Here is a 9,613-nt window from a genome sequence, read left to right as displayed (position 1 = left end):
TCGTCTTCAAAAACATTGTGTGCTACTATGGGATTCCTTATACCCTCATATCTGATAACGGGAAGCAGTTTGATAACGAGAAATTCAAGCAGTTTTGTGACGAGCTGGGTATCCATAAAAAGTCGGTCGCAAGACCGTAAGCAAATGGTCAAGTGGAAGCTGTCAACAAAACCATCAAGTACACTCTGAAGGCCAAACTTATCACAACCAAAGGAAATTGGGCCGACGACCTTCCTGAAGTCCTGTGGGCATACAGGACAACTCCGAGAACCTCTACCTTAGAAACCCCTTTTTTGCTAGCATATGGCTGCGAAGCAATGATCCCTGTAGAGGTAGGGACTGGTTCACTTCGGAGGGACCCGTTCAATGAAGTCGTGCAAGTCTGGATCTAGTTGAAGAACATCACAGCAAGGCTCAGCTAAGAATAGTAGCCTATCAGCAACGCACGAAAAGGTTCTTCAACTCTAAGGTCAAAAGAAGAGACTTCTGGGTCAGCATCAGCATCCTCGTTTTAAAGGAAGTCATTCTCGGTACTAGAGAACCAAGTGCGGGAGTCTTGGGACTGAACTAGGAGGGCCCATATCCCATTGCCAAAGTAATAAGACCAGGGGCTGCAGCCGCTTCTTGTCTGACTACGGACCCTCAGGAGTAATGGAAATGTCGATCGCACCCCTAGGAGGCCTTCCTGAGAGGAGAGCTTGGTAAGGTTGCGACCTCTCAGGCTGAACACCTAAACCCTCTGGTTCGGACTCTGATTCCTCGGTCCAAATTTACCTCCTCTTCTTAGGCCTTTGGGCCGTGGTTTTCTACTTTGGGCGAGCAGCCGAAAACTGAGTAGCGCCAGCAGGTAGGGCTAGATAAGTTACCTATGTCCCTTCGACGGGGGGACCACTGGGAGCCGCTCCCGCTGGTCCGGTGGCAGCCCTTCGGGGGAAGGCAAATTGTCATTGTCGCGGTAATTTGGGCATCTTGGGAGGCATGGCGCTGCACGCAAACATCGTTAATAAAATAGTTCGTTGCATGGGAAATCAAAGAGGCTAAGGTTAAGAAACTTGCTCGGTGTGGTCTCTAGGGTCACTTCTAAGTTGAAGAAACCGTACTTCCGTAAATTTGCAATTGTCATAAGCAATCTTGTGTTGCGACTCTCTTTGGGTAGAAAGCCAAAGGTAGCGATCCTGTACAGATCCTCGAAGAACTCTAGCCTGGTCGTTTTGTTAACTGCAAAGAAACAAAGAGCTCATTAGCAAAGAACGAAAGAAAGTTCGCAAGCTCAAAAGAAATGAGGACCTACTTGATTCCTGAAAATGGCAAATGCCATTATAACGAAAGAAAAAGAACTTTGTCTCATACTCCCTTATGTTGCTCGGGTAACTGTGTATTCCCGCTTCAATGGTAGGTCGCTTGGAAAGATAGTAAGAATCATTGTCCTTACTCTTTTAAGAATGTACGAGCAACAGAGCTCTAGCTCGGTTAGCTCGCCCAATCTGTTCTCGCTGCACGCGATGTACATAGCCACGGCTATCATGTATGCGTTTAGCCTGAGCTACAATGGTGCGATCCTGAAATGATCGATGACTGACCTGACAAAAAGGTGGAAAGGGATCAGCCCCCCACTCTTGAATATGTTCTCGGAGATCGTAACCATCCCTCAAGGCGGACTCCGAGCTGTGTGTACTCTATCTCGGAAGACCTCTACGTCAAAAGCGTATTCGTTTACCACCTTTTGGATCTCATCGGTAGTAATTATTGACAGGATCTCTTGAGAGGGACCCTCCTCAGTCCTGGTCATTGGGGAGTCTATTCTTCTACGGTCTGAAAAGAAAAGCGACATGCAGGGAATCACTCAATCTTCGTACACAGTTTCGTATGATGACATGGAGGAAAAAGAAAATACTTCCTCCCTTAAACCCTAGAATAGCCCTAACAGAATACTTTTAGAGCCACCATCAATGGCTCAATCCCAAAGAGAATGTTTCATCTCCGATCAACTTTCGATAGACTGTCAGCGCACGACAACTATTGAAAACAAGAAAAAATAGTCAAAGTGGCAGAAGGATCATCCTTACCTCTTGAAATTAGAAGATTAGTCCTCCTGCTTCGGATATCAAACATGTGCCAATCTAATAGACAAAGAACTAAGGCTCACGAAAATCTCTTGCTCTCTCTGAGAAGATGAATATTGTGACATTGCTTGAAGTGAACTTGAGATTTTATAGGGAAGAAAATGGCGCTTTGGTTTCCCAAAGTCAAACAACGTTTGGATGAAAAACGCATCTCACCGTTGATCGCAACCACGTGTCGTAAATCAATAGAGAAGAGTGATCGTCATGCTTCAAGAAACCAAATCATCATTCTCTTCCGCTGAAACACTCAAGCGATGGCACGTTTTCCCTCCTCCACATTAAATGCGCTTACATCCGCATTTAATGCTCTGATAGGGAATGTCATTTCAGCATGGCTCGCATTTAATGCGTATGGCTGGCACTTATTGCGCACAGGACACGTCTGTCAGAGCTAAAGATATCTCATTAAATGCATCAGCTATAAAAGTGCAACGGATAACATCTGCAGAGGTCGTTACGCTCAACACTCTTCGGCTCATGTCCCATCGCGAAGCGACGTGACTCTTGAACTTGGATGTATATTGGTCGCGAGGCCATACGATCTCTTGCCTTACGCAAAAAACTTTGCAAAGTACATTTAGGTCGTAAACCTCGGACAAAGATCAAAGTCATCGTCGTGGCACTAGATATGGTCTAATATAGGTCGCTGACCCTTAAAGTAAAATCCATTTCGGGTCGCCTGCATGAAAATGTTTCTTCGACCTCTTTGCATCTAGGTTGGATCAACCAGTGTTCAAGCGCTTCAAATCAAGGCATAATATGTAGTTTCCAAGGTTTGATTCTCAAACCTTAAAAACTAGGGGACTTCTGTTATGTCTAGAAAAGTAGGGCTGGCGTGAAACCCTGTCAACGCGAGTGGTAAGAGCTTAGGTAAGTCCAGGAGTCGTTCAAGTGTAGCCACGTCACGCGCTGACTCAAAAGGCGTGCTCTTGCCAGTACAGTAGGTGCGCGTCAGGCTAGTGAAAGGCTGGAGGTGACCTACGTGTCCAATCCCTGCGAGAATCGAGTAAATCACTTGGGCAGTGAAAGTTTCAAAGAAAGAAGAAAGAAAGAGTAAAGAGAACTTTGAAGAAAACTGCAGATCTGATAAAATTGAAATTAATTCGCGTACAGGTGTTTAGCTTCTCGTTTATATTAAGAGAAAGAGAGCTGCTTTGACCTTGCAGTAAAGTAAAAGAGTAAAGTTAAGAGTGCAACATGCTGCAATTACACAAATGACCTTTTACTAACATTCCCCCTTAAGCCATACTGTCCCTTCTCAAAACAACTAATTCTGATCATTTTGTGGTTAACATTCCTCCTCAATTCTCTTGCAAAAAAATTATGGACAGCAAATTCTGAACAGCAAGCAGATTCTGCAATGTTGAAAAATAATTCCTGCATTTCACTTCTTCTGGACAGCAAGCAGATTCTGCAATTTTGCAATTCTCCAAACAATTCTGTATTTCTGCATTTCATCAACAGCCAATTCTGCAATTTGTACAGACAATTCTGCATTTCAACAACAAACAATTCTGCAATAGAAATTCTAACTCTGCATTTCATCAACAGCCAATTCTGCACACTCTACATTTCAACAACAGCCAATTCTGCAATTTGTACAGACAATTCTGCATTTCAACAACAACCAATTCTGCAATTTGTGCAGACAATTCTGCAACATTTCAACAGCAGCTAATTCTCTGCAACATTTCAACAGCAGCTAATTCTGCAATTTGTACAGACAATTCTGCATTTCAACAACAAACAATTCTGCAATTTGTGCAGACAATTCTGCAACATTTCAACAGCAGCTAATTCTACAATTCAATCCATCAACCATTCAACAGCAAACAATTCTACAGCTCTGCACAGCATAATTGTCTGCACAAATTACAGAAGTGCAACATGCTGCAATTACACAAATGACCTTTTACTAACAGGCAGGTGAATAACGGGACGCAAGAAAGGATTGGACGACAATCTAACCCACTCCCTGATTTAGTAACCATTACCTCAATTCATCCCACTATAAATAGAGGGCTCATCTCCCGTTTGTGGGATTAGATAATTTCTCTCTAGAATAGCATACATATTTTCTCTCTTTGTAATTACTTGTAAATCAGCTCGCTGAACGCGACCTGAGCTCAGTATATTAATACAATATCAGTGGACGTAGGAGTCGCTTGTTTAAGTATCCGAACTACTTTAAACATCGTTCCTCACCTTTTATCCATTCTCATACCCCCATTCGTGTGTGATGTCTGAGTCAGCTCAGCATTCTACACGTGCGTTTAGTTGGTGTCAAAATCACGCATCAATAATGTTAAACCCTAAATATGGCTAATAGTCCCGGGGGGGGGGGGGGGGGGGGGGGGGGGGGGGGGGGGGGGGGGGGGGAATGGGGGGAGGAGAGTAGGGAATGAGGAATAGGAATAAAATAAATTATAGCAAAATGAAAACTATCAATACAAGTAATAGCAAATGATGAGTTTAACAAATCTATATTCAATAAATAAACTCAACAACCAATAAATGACAAACTTAATGTTAATGTAAATGAGCAATAAAGATACCCAAATCAAAATAATAAATGCAATCAACTTATGAGCAATAATTAAGTGTAATGAATATATGAACAAGAGTAATAAATAAGTTGAGAGAGATAAATGCTCAGAGATTTATAGTGGTTCGGAGCTATATCCACAAGCCTCCTATATCCACTTCTTTAAGACAACCTCCTTGAAGTTCCACAAGAATTGGGTTGCGTCAAATACAATAGTTTTACAAGATTTTGCCACACACACTTAGATTTACAGGATTGCACTTAGTTTTACAGGATTTCACCACTCAAGTTGTAATCAAAGTGTTTTGTGAAGTATAGCCTCTTCTTTATAGGCTTATACACACAATAAGAATAGAGTGTTAGTGTATATTAGTGTATGCCCTAGCAACCATTCGTGTTGTCGGTTTCAGAGCATTTTGTCTTGTATCTATATATATATCATAAATAATAGATGAAAGAGTTCTTCAATTCATATATGTAAATTGCTTCCTTTATTCAGTCATGCATTTAAAATAAAGTATGTATATGAATTGTCCAGATGATTCATTTAATCGGTAAATGAATTATCGAAAAGGGTTTCCTACGGAAGCAATAAAATTTGGGCAACGATATTGCACAGTAGGCATACCGGATGCTTCCGAAAGATATCATGAGTTGATATAAGTACGGATGATGATGATAGTCATGTCACTGGGGCATTGGTATGGATTAACGGTTGGTGAACTGTTTTTCGAACGTGACCAAATAACAACAAATCACTTGGAAAGCATGTAGTCAATGATTTATCGTTTGGTTATATCAGTGCACGATGTAGTCCTTTGACCTGAGACATTGTAGTCGGATCCGATATGGATGCGTATGGTTCATATGGTGTATAAGTATGAGACTAATCATGTTTCGTATAATAAAGCCTATTTGGTTATGCGTTGTTCATATGCGGAAACGAACGATGGTCAAGAGGGGATCCATTGACTCGAAAATATAGGATCGGGAGTACCGCTGACTCCATCCGGATTCGAGTTCCTAGACGAACATCGATAAATGTCAGAAAACTGAATCTCTGGCCAGAGTCTATTATTAGTCATACAAAAGTAAGTTTGTGATGACAAGTTTCGGACATATTGATCGACAATTCGGTAGAAGATCGAGTTTAGGATTTTGACGTTCCATGAATCCATACTCGATTAGGATATCTCAATGGAGGGACTTTACCTGCATGGTACGTATGATCTGAAATGGGTTCGATGAAGTATTTCTTCATCGTGGTTTAGGGACTATGGCACATTGCTAGATGTTTACCATAGTCGTTGGGCCTCCGGACAGGTTTCCGGATTCATCCAGAACCGGCTCACGGCTAATCCACGGTGGACCTACATGGTCACACCAATAGCCTTGAGAAGTTAGAGAAGGATGAGAGAGAGAAATGATTATCCGAAGAGGGCTAGCACCTTCCGAGGGTAATAACGGGATTTCTATAGTAATAGTTACATAGAAAACAATTTGTGACATTTTAAGGGTTAAAATGGTCAAGCAATAATTAATTATATTTAATTATTATATCTTAAAGTGTTAAGATTAATGAGATGAACAAAAATAACCTTTTAATAGTTAAAGGGTAAAAAGGGTAAATTTATGGGTTGTTAATGTAAACTAGTTTAGTTTACATGGGCCCTTGAATAATATTGATTATTCAAAGGGTAGCATATTAAATTCGTGGGGTCCCTTTATAAAATAAGATTTTATTGGGCTTGGAAGTGAAAAATAAATAATTGCAAAATAGCCCAAGTATATATAAGTGCAAAAGGTTGCATTTTTGTTCATTCTTGACTAGTTCACAAAAACACAAATCAAAACTCTCTCTCAAACCCAAGGCCACTCTCTAATCTCTCAAGGTGGTGTTAAAGTGTGGAGGTTTCATCCTTTTGAAGCTAATCTTCATCAATCCAAAGCAAAGGAGTAGGTATAATCTCTTTTCCAAGCTTTGTTTGAAAACCGATTTTAGAATCCATGCTTTCATGCTTTCATTCTCCATCTCCACCACTCTTCATGCATGATGATTCTTACATAGAGATACTCTCAAAGATTTACAAAACGAGTACAAGTGAGAATAAGTGTGATTTGGATTTTGAGCTTAAGAGATTATATGGGAATGTTATCTGATTTGATACGACTCTTCTCTACCCTTTAGCATAAAAATCTTGAGTTTTTATATCCCTTGAAAGAGTTAGTTGTTGTTTCATTTAATGCAGCTCTGATAAAGCATGCGGAACCCAGAGGACATAACTGCAAACGGTTGTTCTTGACAAAATGGATAAATTTTCTCAGATCTAGGGTTTCTGGAATGGATGTTCCACCATATAGAACGGTCGTTCCTCTTTTGATACATGAGTTTTGACTTGATTGACTCCGGAAAATAGTCAAGAGTTCAAAGGATTCTGATTTTGAATATCTTGACTTTTTATTGGAATGGAACGGTCGTGCAGGTTCTATTGAATAATCATGCCTTGATCTTTCATGGTCGTAACTCTTGAAAAATCTGCTTACGCACAGTCATACCACCTGACAAGTTTGTTTTGGTTTGGTTATGACTTATGTCATAGCTTAGCATATTTTGGTTAGTAATCAATCAACTTTTTAGATAGTTTTGACATATCAAAATATATGAGATTTGGGCTGATTGTGATTTGTGAAGATGGGAATGGTTCTGTGATTCTCTGCAATTTATCATTGGCGGAAAAAAGAGATGAACGTACCATTGCCCAGAAAATTTTGGGTCGTGCCACTGTTCAAGACCCTAGATTACTCTTAGATATTATACAGATTCTTCTGATATTGTACAAAAACTTGAATTCTTAGATAAACATCAAACAGTAATTAACTTTTTAGTTGCAGATAAAAGAACTTGTTATTTCACATATATATGTAAGAGGGTAAGCTAAGAGCTAATTGATTTGATATCCTGAATCAACTTCTCTAGGTTGATACAAGAAGACCCACCTTCCTTAATACTATCACTAGCCAGCCTTGTAAATTTATTGGCTGATTCCATGATTTCTTCTCTTTTATTAACCATCAGTTCTCATACTATCACACGTGTTCTTCATAATAAATCCAATTTTCCAAACCTCACTTACACACCTACTATTAACCGTTGGTCAGCAATTTTTGGCAAACAAATCATAGGCACTCCATCGACAATACCCTTTAACGTTGAGTTCCGTCCACTGGGTGTCAAAAACCCACCAATGGCTGGGTGCGAGAGGACCTCCTCTTGCGGCGCCCAACTAACGATGAACCCTCTTTCCTTGGTTCCCTTTTCCAGCTCCATTAGAATATGACCATTATTGGCATCACCAATCAAATCAGGTCGTATGACCCATAAGAATGATTTTTCACTCTTAAATAAGCCATGCCAGAATTCCAAGATTTGGTCCCGAGTGAGCCTTATCATACTCCCAAAACCAACATATAATACTGAGCTTGTCGGTTGAGAATCAAGCCGCGTCAAACATTTTTTGTGTCCTCTCCCATAAAATACCATTGGATGAAGTTGAAGGTGAAGAGTTATTGATGCGTGACTTGAAAGCATGTTGAGGACCAATGGCGTAAATTATGTTGAGAAAGAACCCAGTCTAGTTATCATAGGGGCTTCAATTTCATTTAAAGATTAAGACCAGAAGCTCGAGAAGGCAGAGGTTTCCTAATGAAGAACTGCAATATAGGGTCATCGGCTTTTTCAAATCTACAAAGCCTGGAAGATCTCTCCGACGAATAATATTTAGCCAGGAATGCAAGAAATAGGCTTGTCAAGGTTTTCATCTGCAATTACAATGGACCCTAGCATCACTATTTTTATCAAATATTTTTCTCAATGAAAGCTTTTTATTTGATAAGGAAACATATATACCATAATAAAAAAGATCTGTTTGGGAAACTTATTAGGCTATTATTATCCATTATCCTGGTGCTTTCCACCATGTCAATCCTTATAACAATATAACTGGAAAGGTCTGTAATTATCTATAATATATACATAGCATATTCCTCATTGAAAAGATAGAGTACGATATATAACTACAAAGTTACCGGACCACTCACATCCCCGTTTATTAACCCCTTAAATATAGATGTTTTGTTGCATTTTGAATCTTGTCCTTCATGTATGTAGAGTTTATGAATATCTAATATAATTGTATCAATTAATATTGTTATTTTAGGTTTATATTCTAATTATATGTCCTAATTGGTGTATCATAAAGTTAAAGAGACATATAAATGATAATAATGAAAATAATAACAATACTCGCCTCCAAATGGAACTTCCCCTTTCAACAAGCTTGGAAAGATGGAAGGAAATCCACAAGCAATGAGCACTGTAAGTTCGAAAAGTAATAGTAGGAATTTCAAACTCTTCAGCAACATCAATGGCAAAACATATATACCATCTGCTATTACGCACGTTGGGAGCTGGAACGGTCCCTTTTCCTCTTTAAGTGAATTCAACAGCTACGCAAGGCCGGCTTGAACACAACCCTATTGAAGAAAAGCAAATTTTTAGCGTATAGACGGAACGTGGGTGATCGGGCGGAAGACCATCAGATATATAGACCTGAACTGAAACTTGGGGAAAGCGATTACAGAAGGCGGATATGTCAGTGTTGTGCAGGAGAGGATTACACACAATCATGATCTGAACTGAAACTCAGATCATGATTGTGATCTGAGTTTACGGAGGGACTTGAAAACCCGCACGGCTAAGAAGCAGCCTAGACTCAGCATGGGCTTGATGTAGCCCTGTGCTGGGTAGGGAACATGCATTTTCTCCAATTTTTCGATGGGTCTGTGAGGATCTTTTGGGGAGTGGAGCAGAGTTTTCAATGCCAAAGAGAGATTTTAAAACTTTTGGAATAGAAAAAACAGGTCACGCTAGAAGCAAGAAGTGAGG

The 9,613-nt window shown here is 39.9% G+C and overlaps 1 pseudogene; it reads right to left on the bottom strand.

The window, feature by feature from the left end:
- Window positions 1–7,404: 7,404 nt before the first annotated feature.
- On the bottom strand, window positions 7,405–8,209 carry LOC116135807 (annotated as a pseudogene).
- Window positions 8,210–9,613: the final 1,404 nt, after the last annotated feature.

The sequence above is a fragment of the Pistacia vera genome, unplaced genomic scaffold (assembly GCF_008641045.1).
Source record: "Pistacia vera cultivar Batoury unplaced genomic scaffold, PisVer_v2 Contig303, whole genome shotgun sequence".
In the NCBI taxonomy this organism is placed as follows: Eukaryota; Viridiplantae; Streptophyta; class Magnoliopsida; order Sapindales; family Anacardiaceae; genus Pistacia; species Pistacia vera.
The sequence above is the reverse complement of the archived record's forward strand: the minus strand, read 5'-3'. Positions and strand labels throughout refer to the sequence as shown.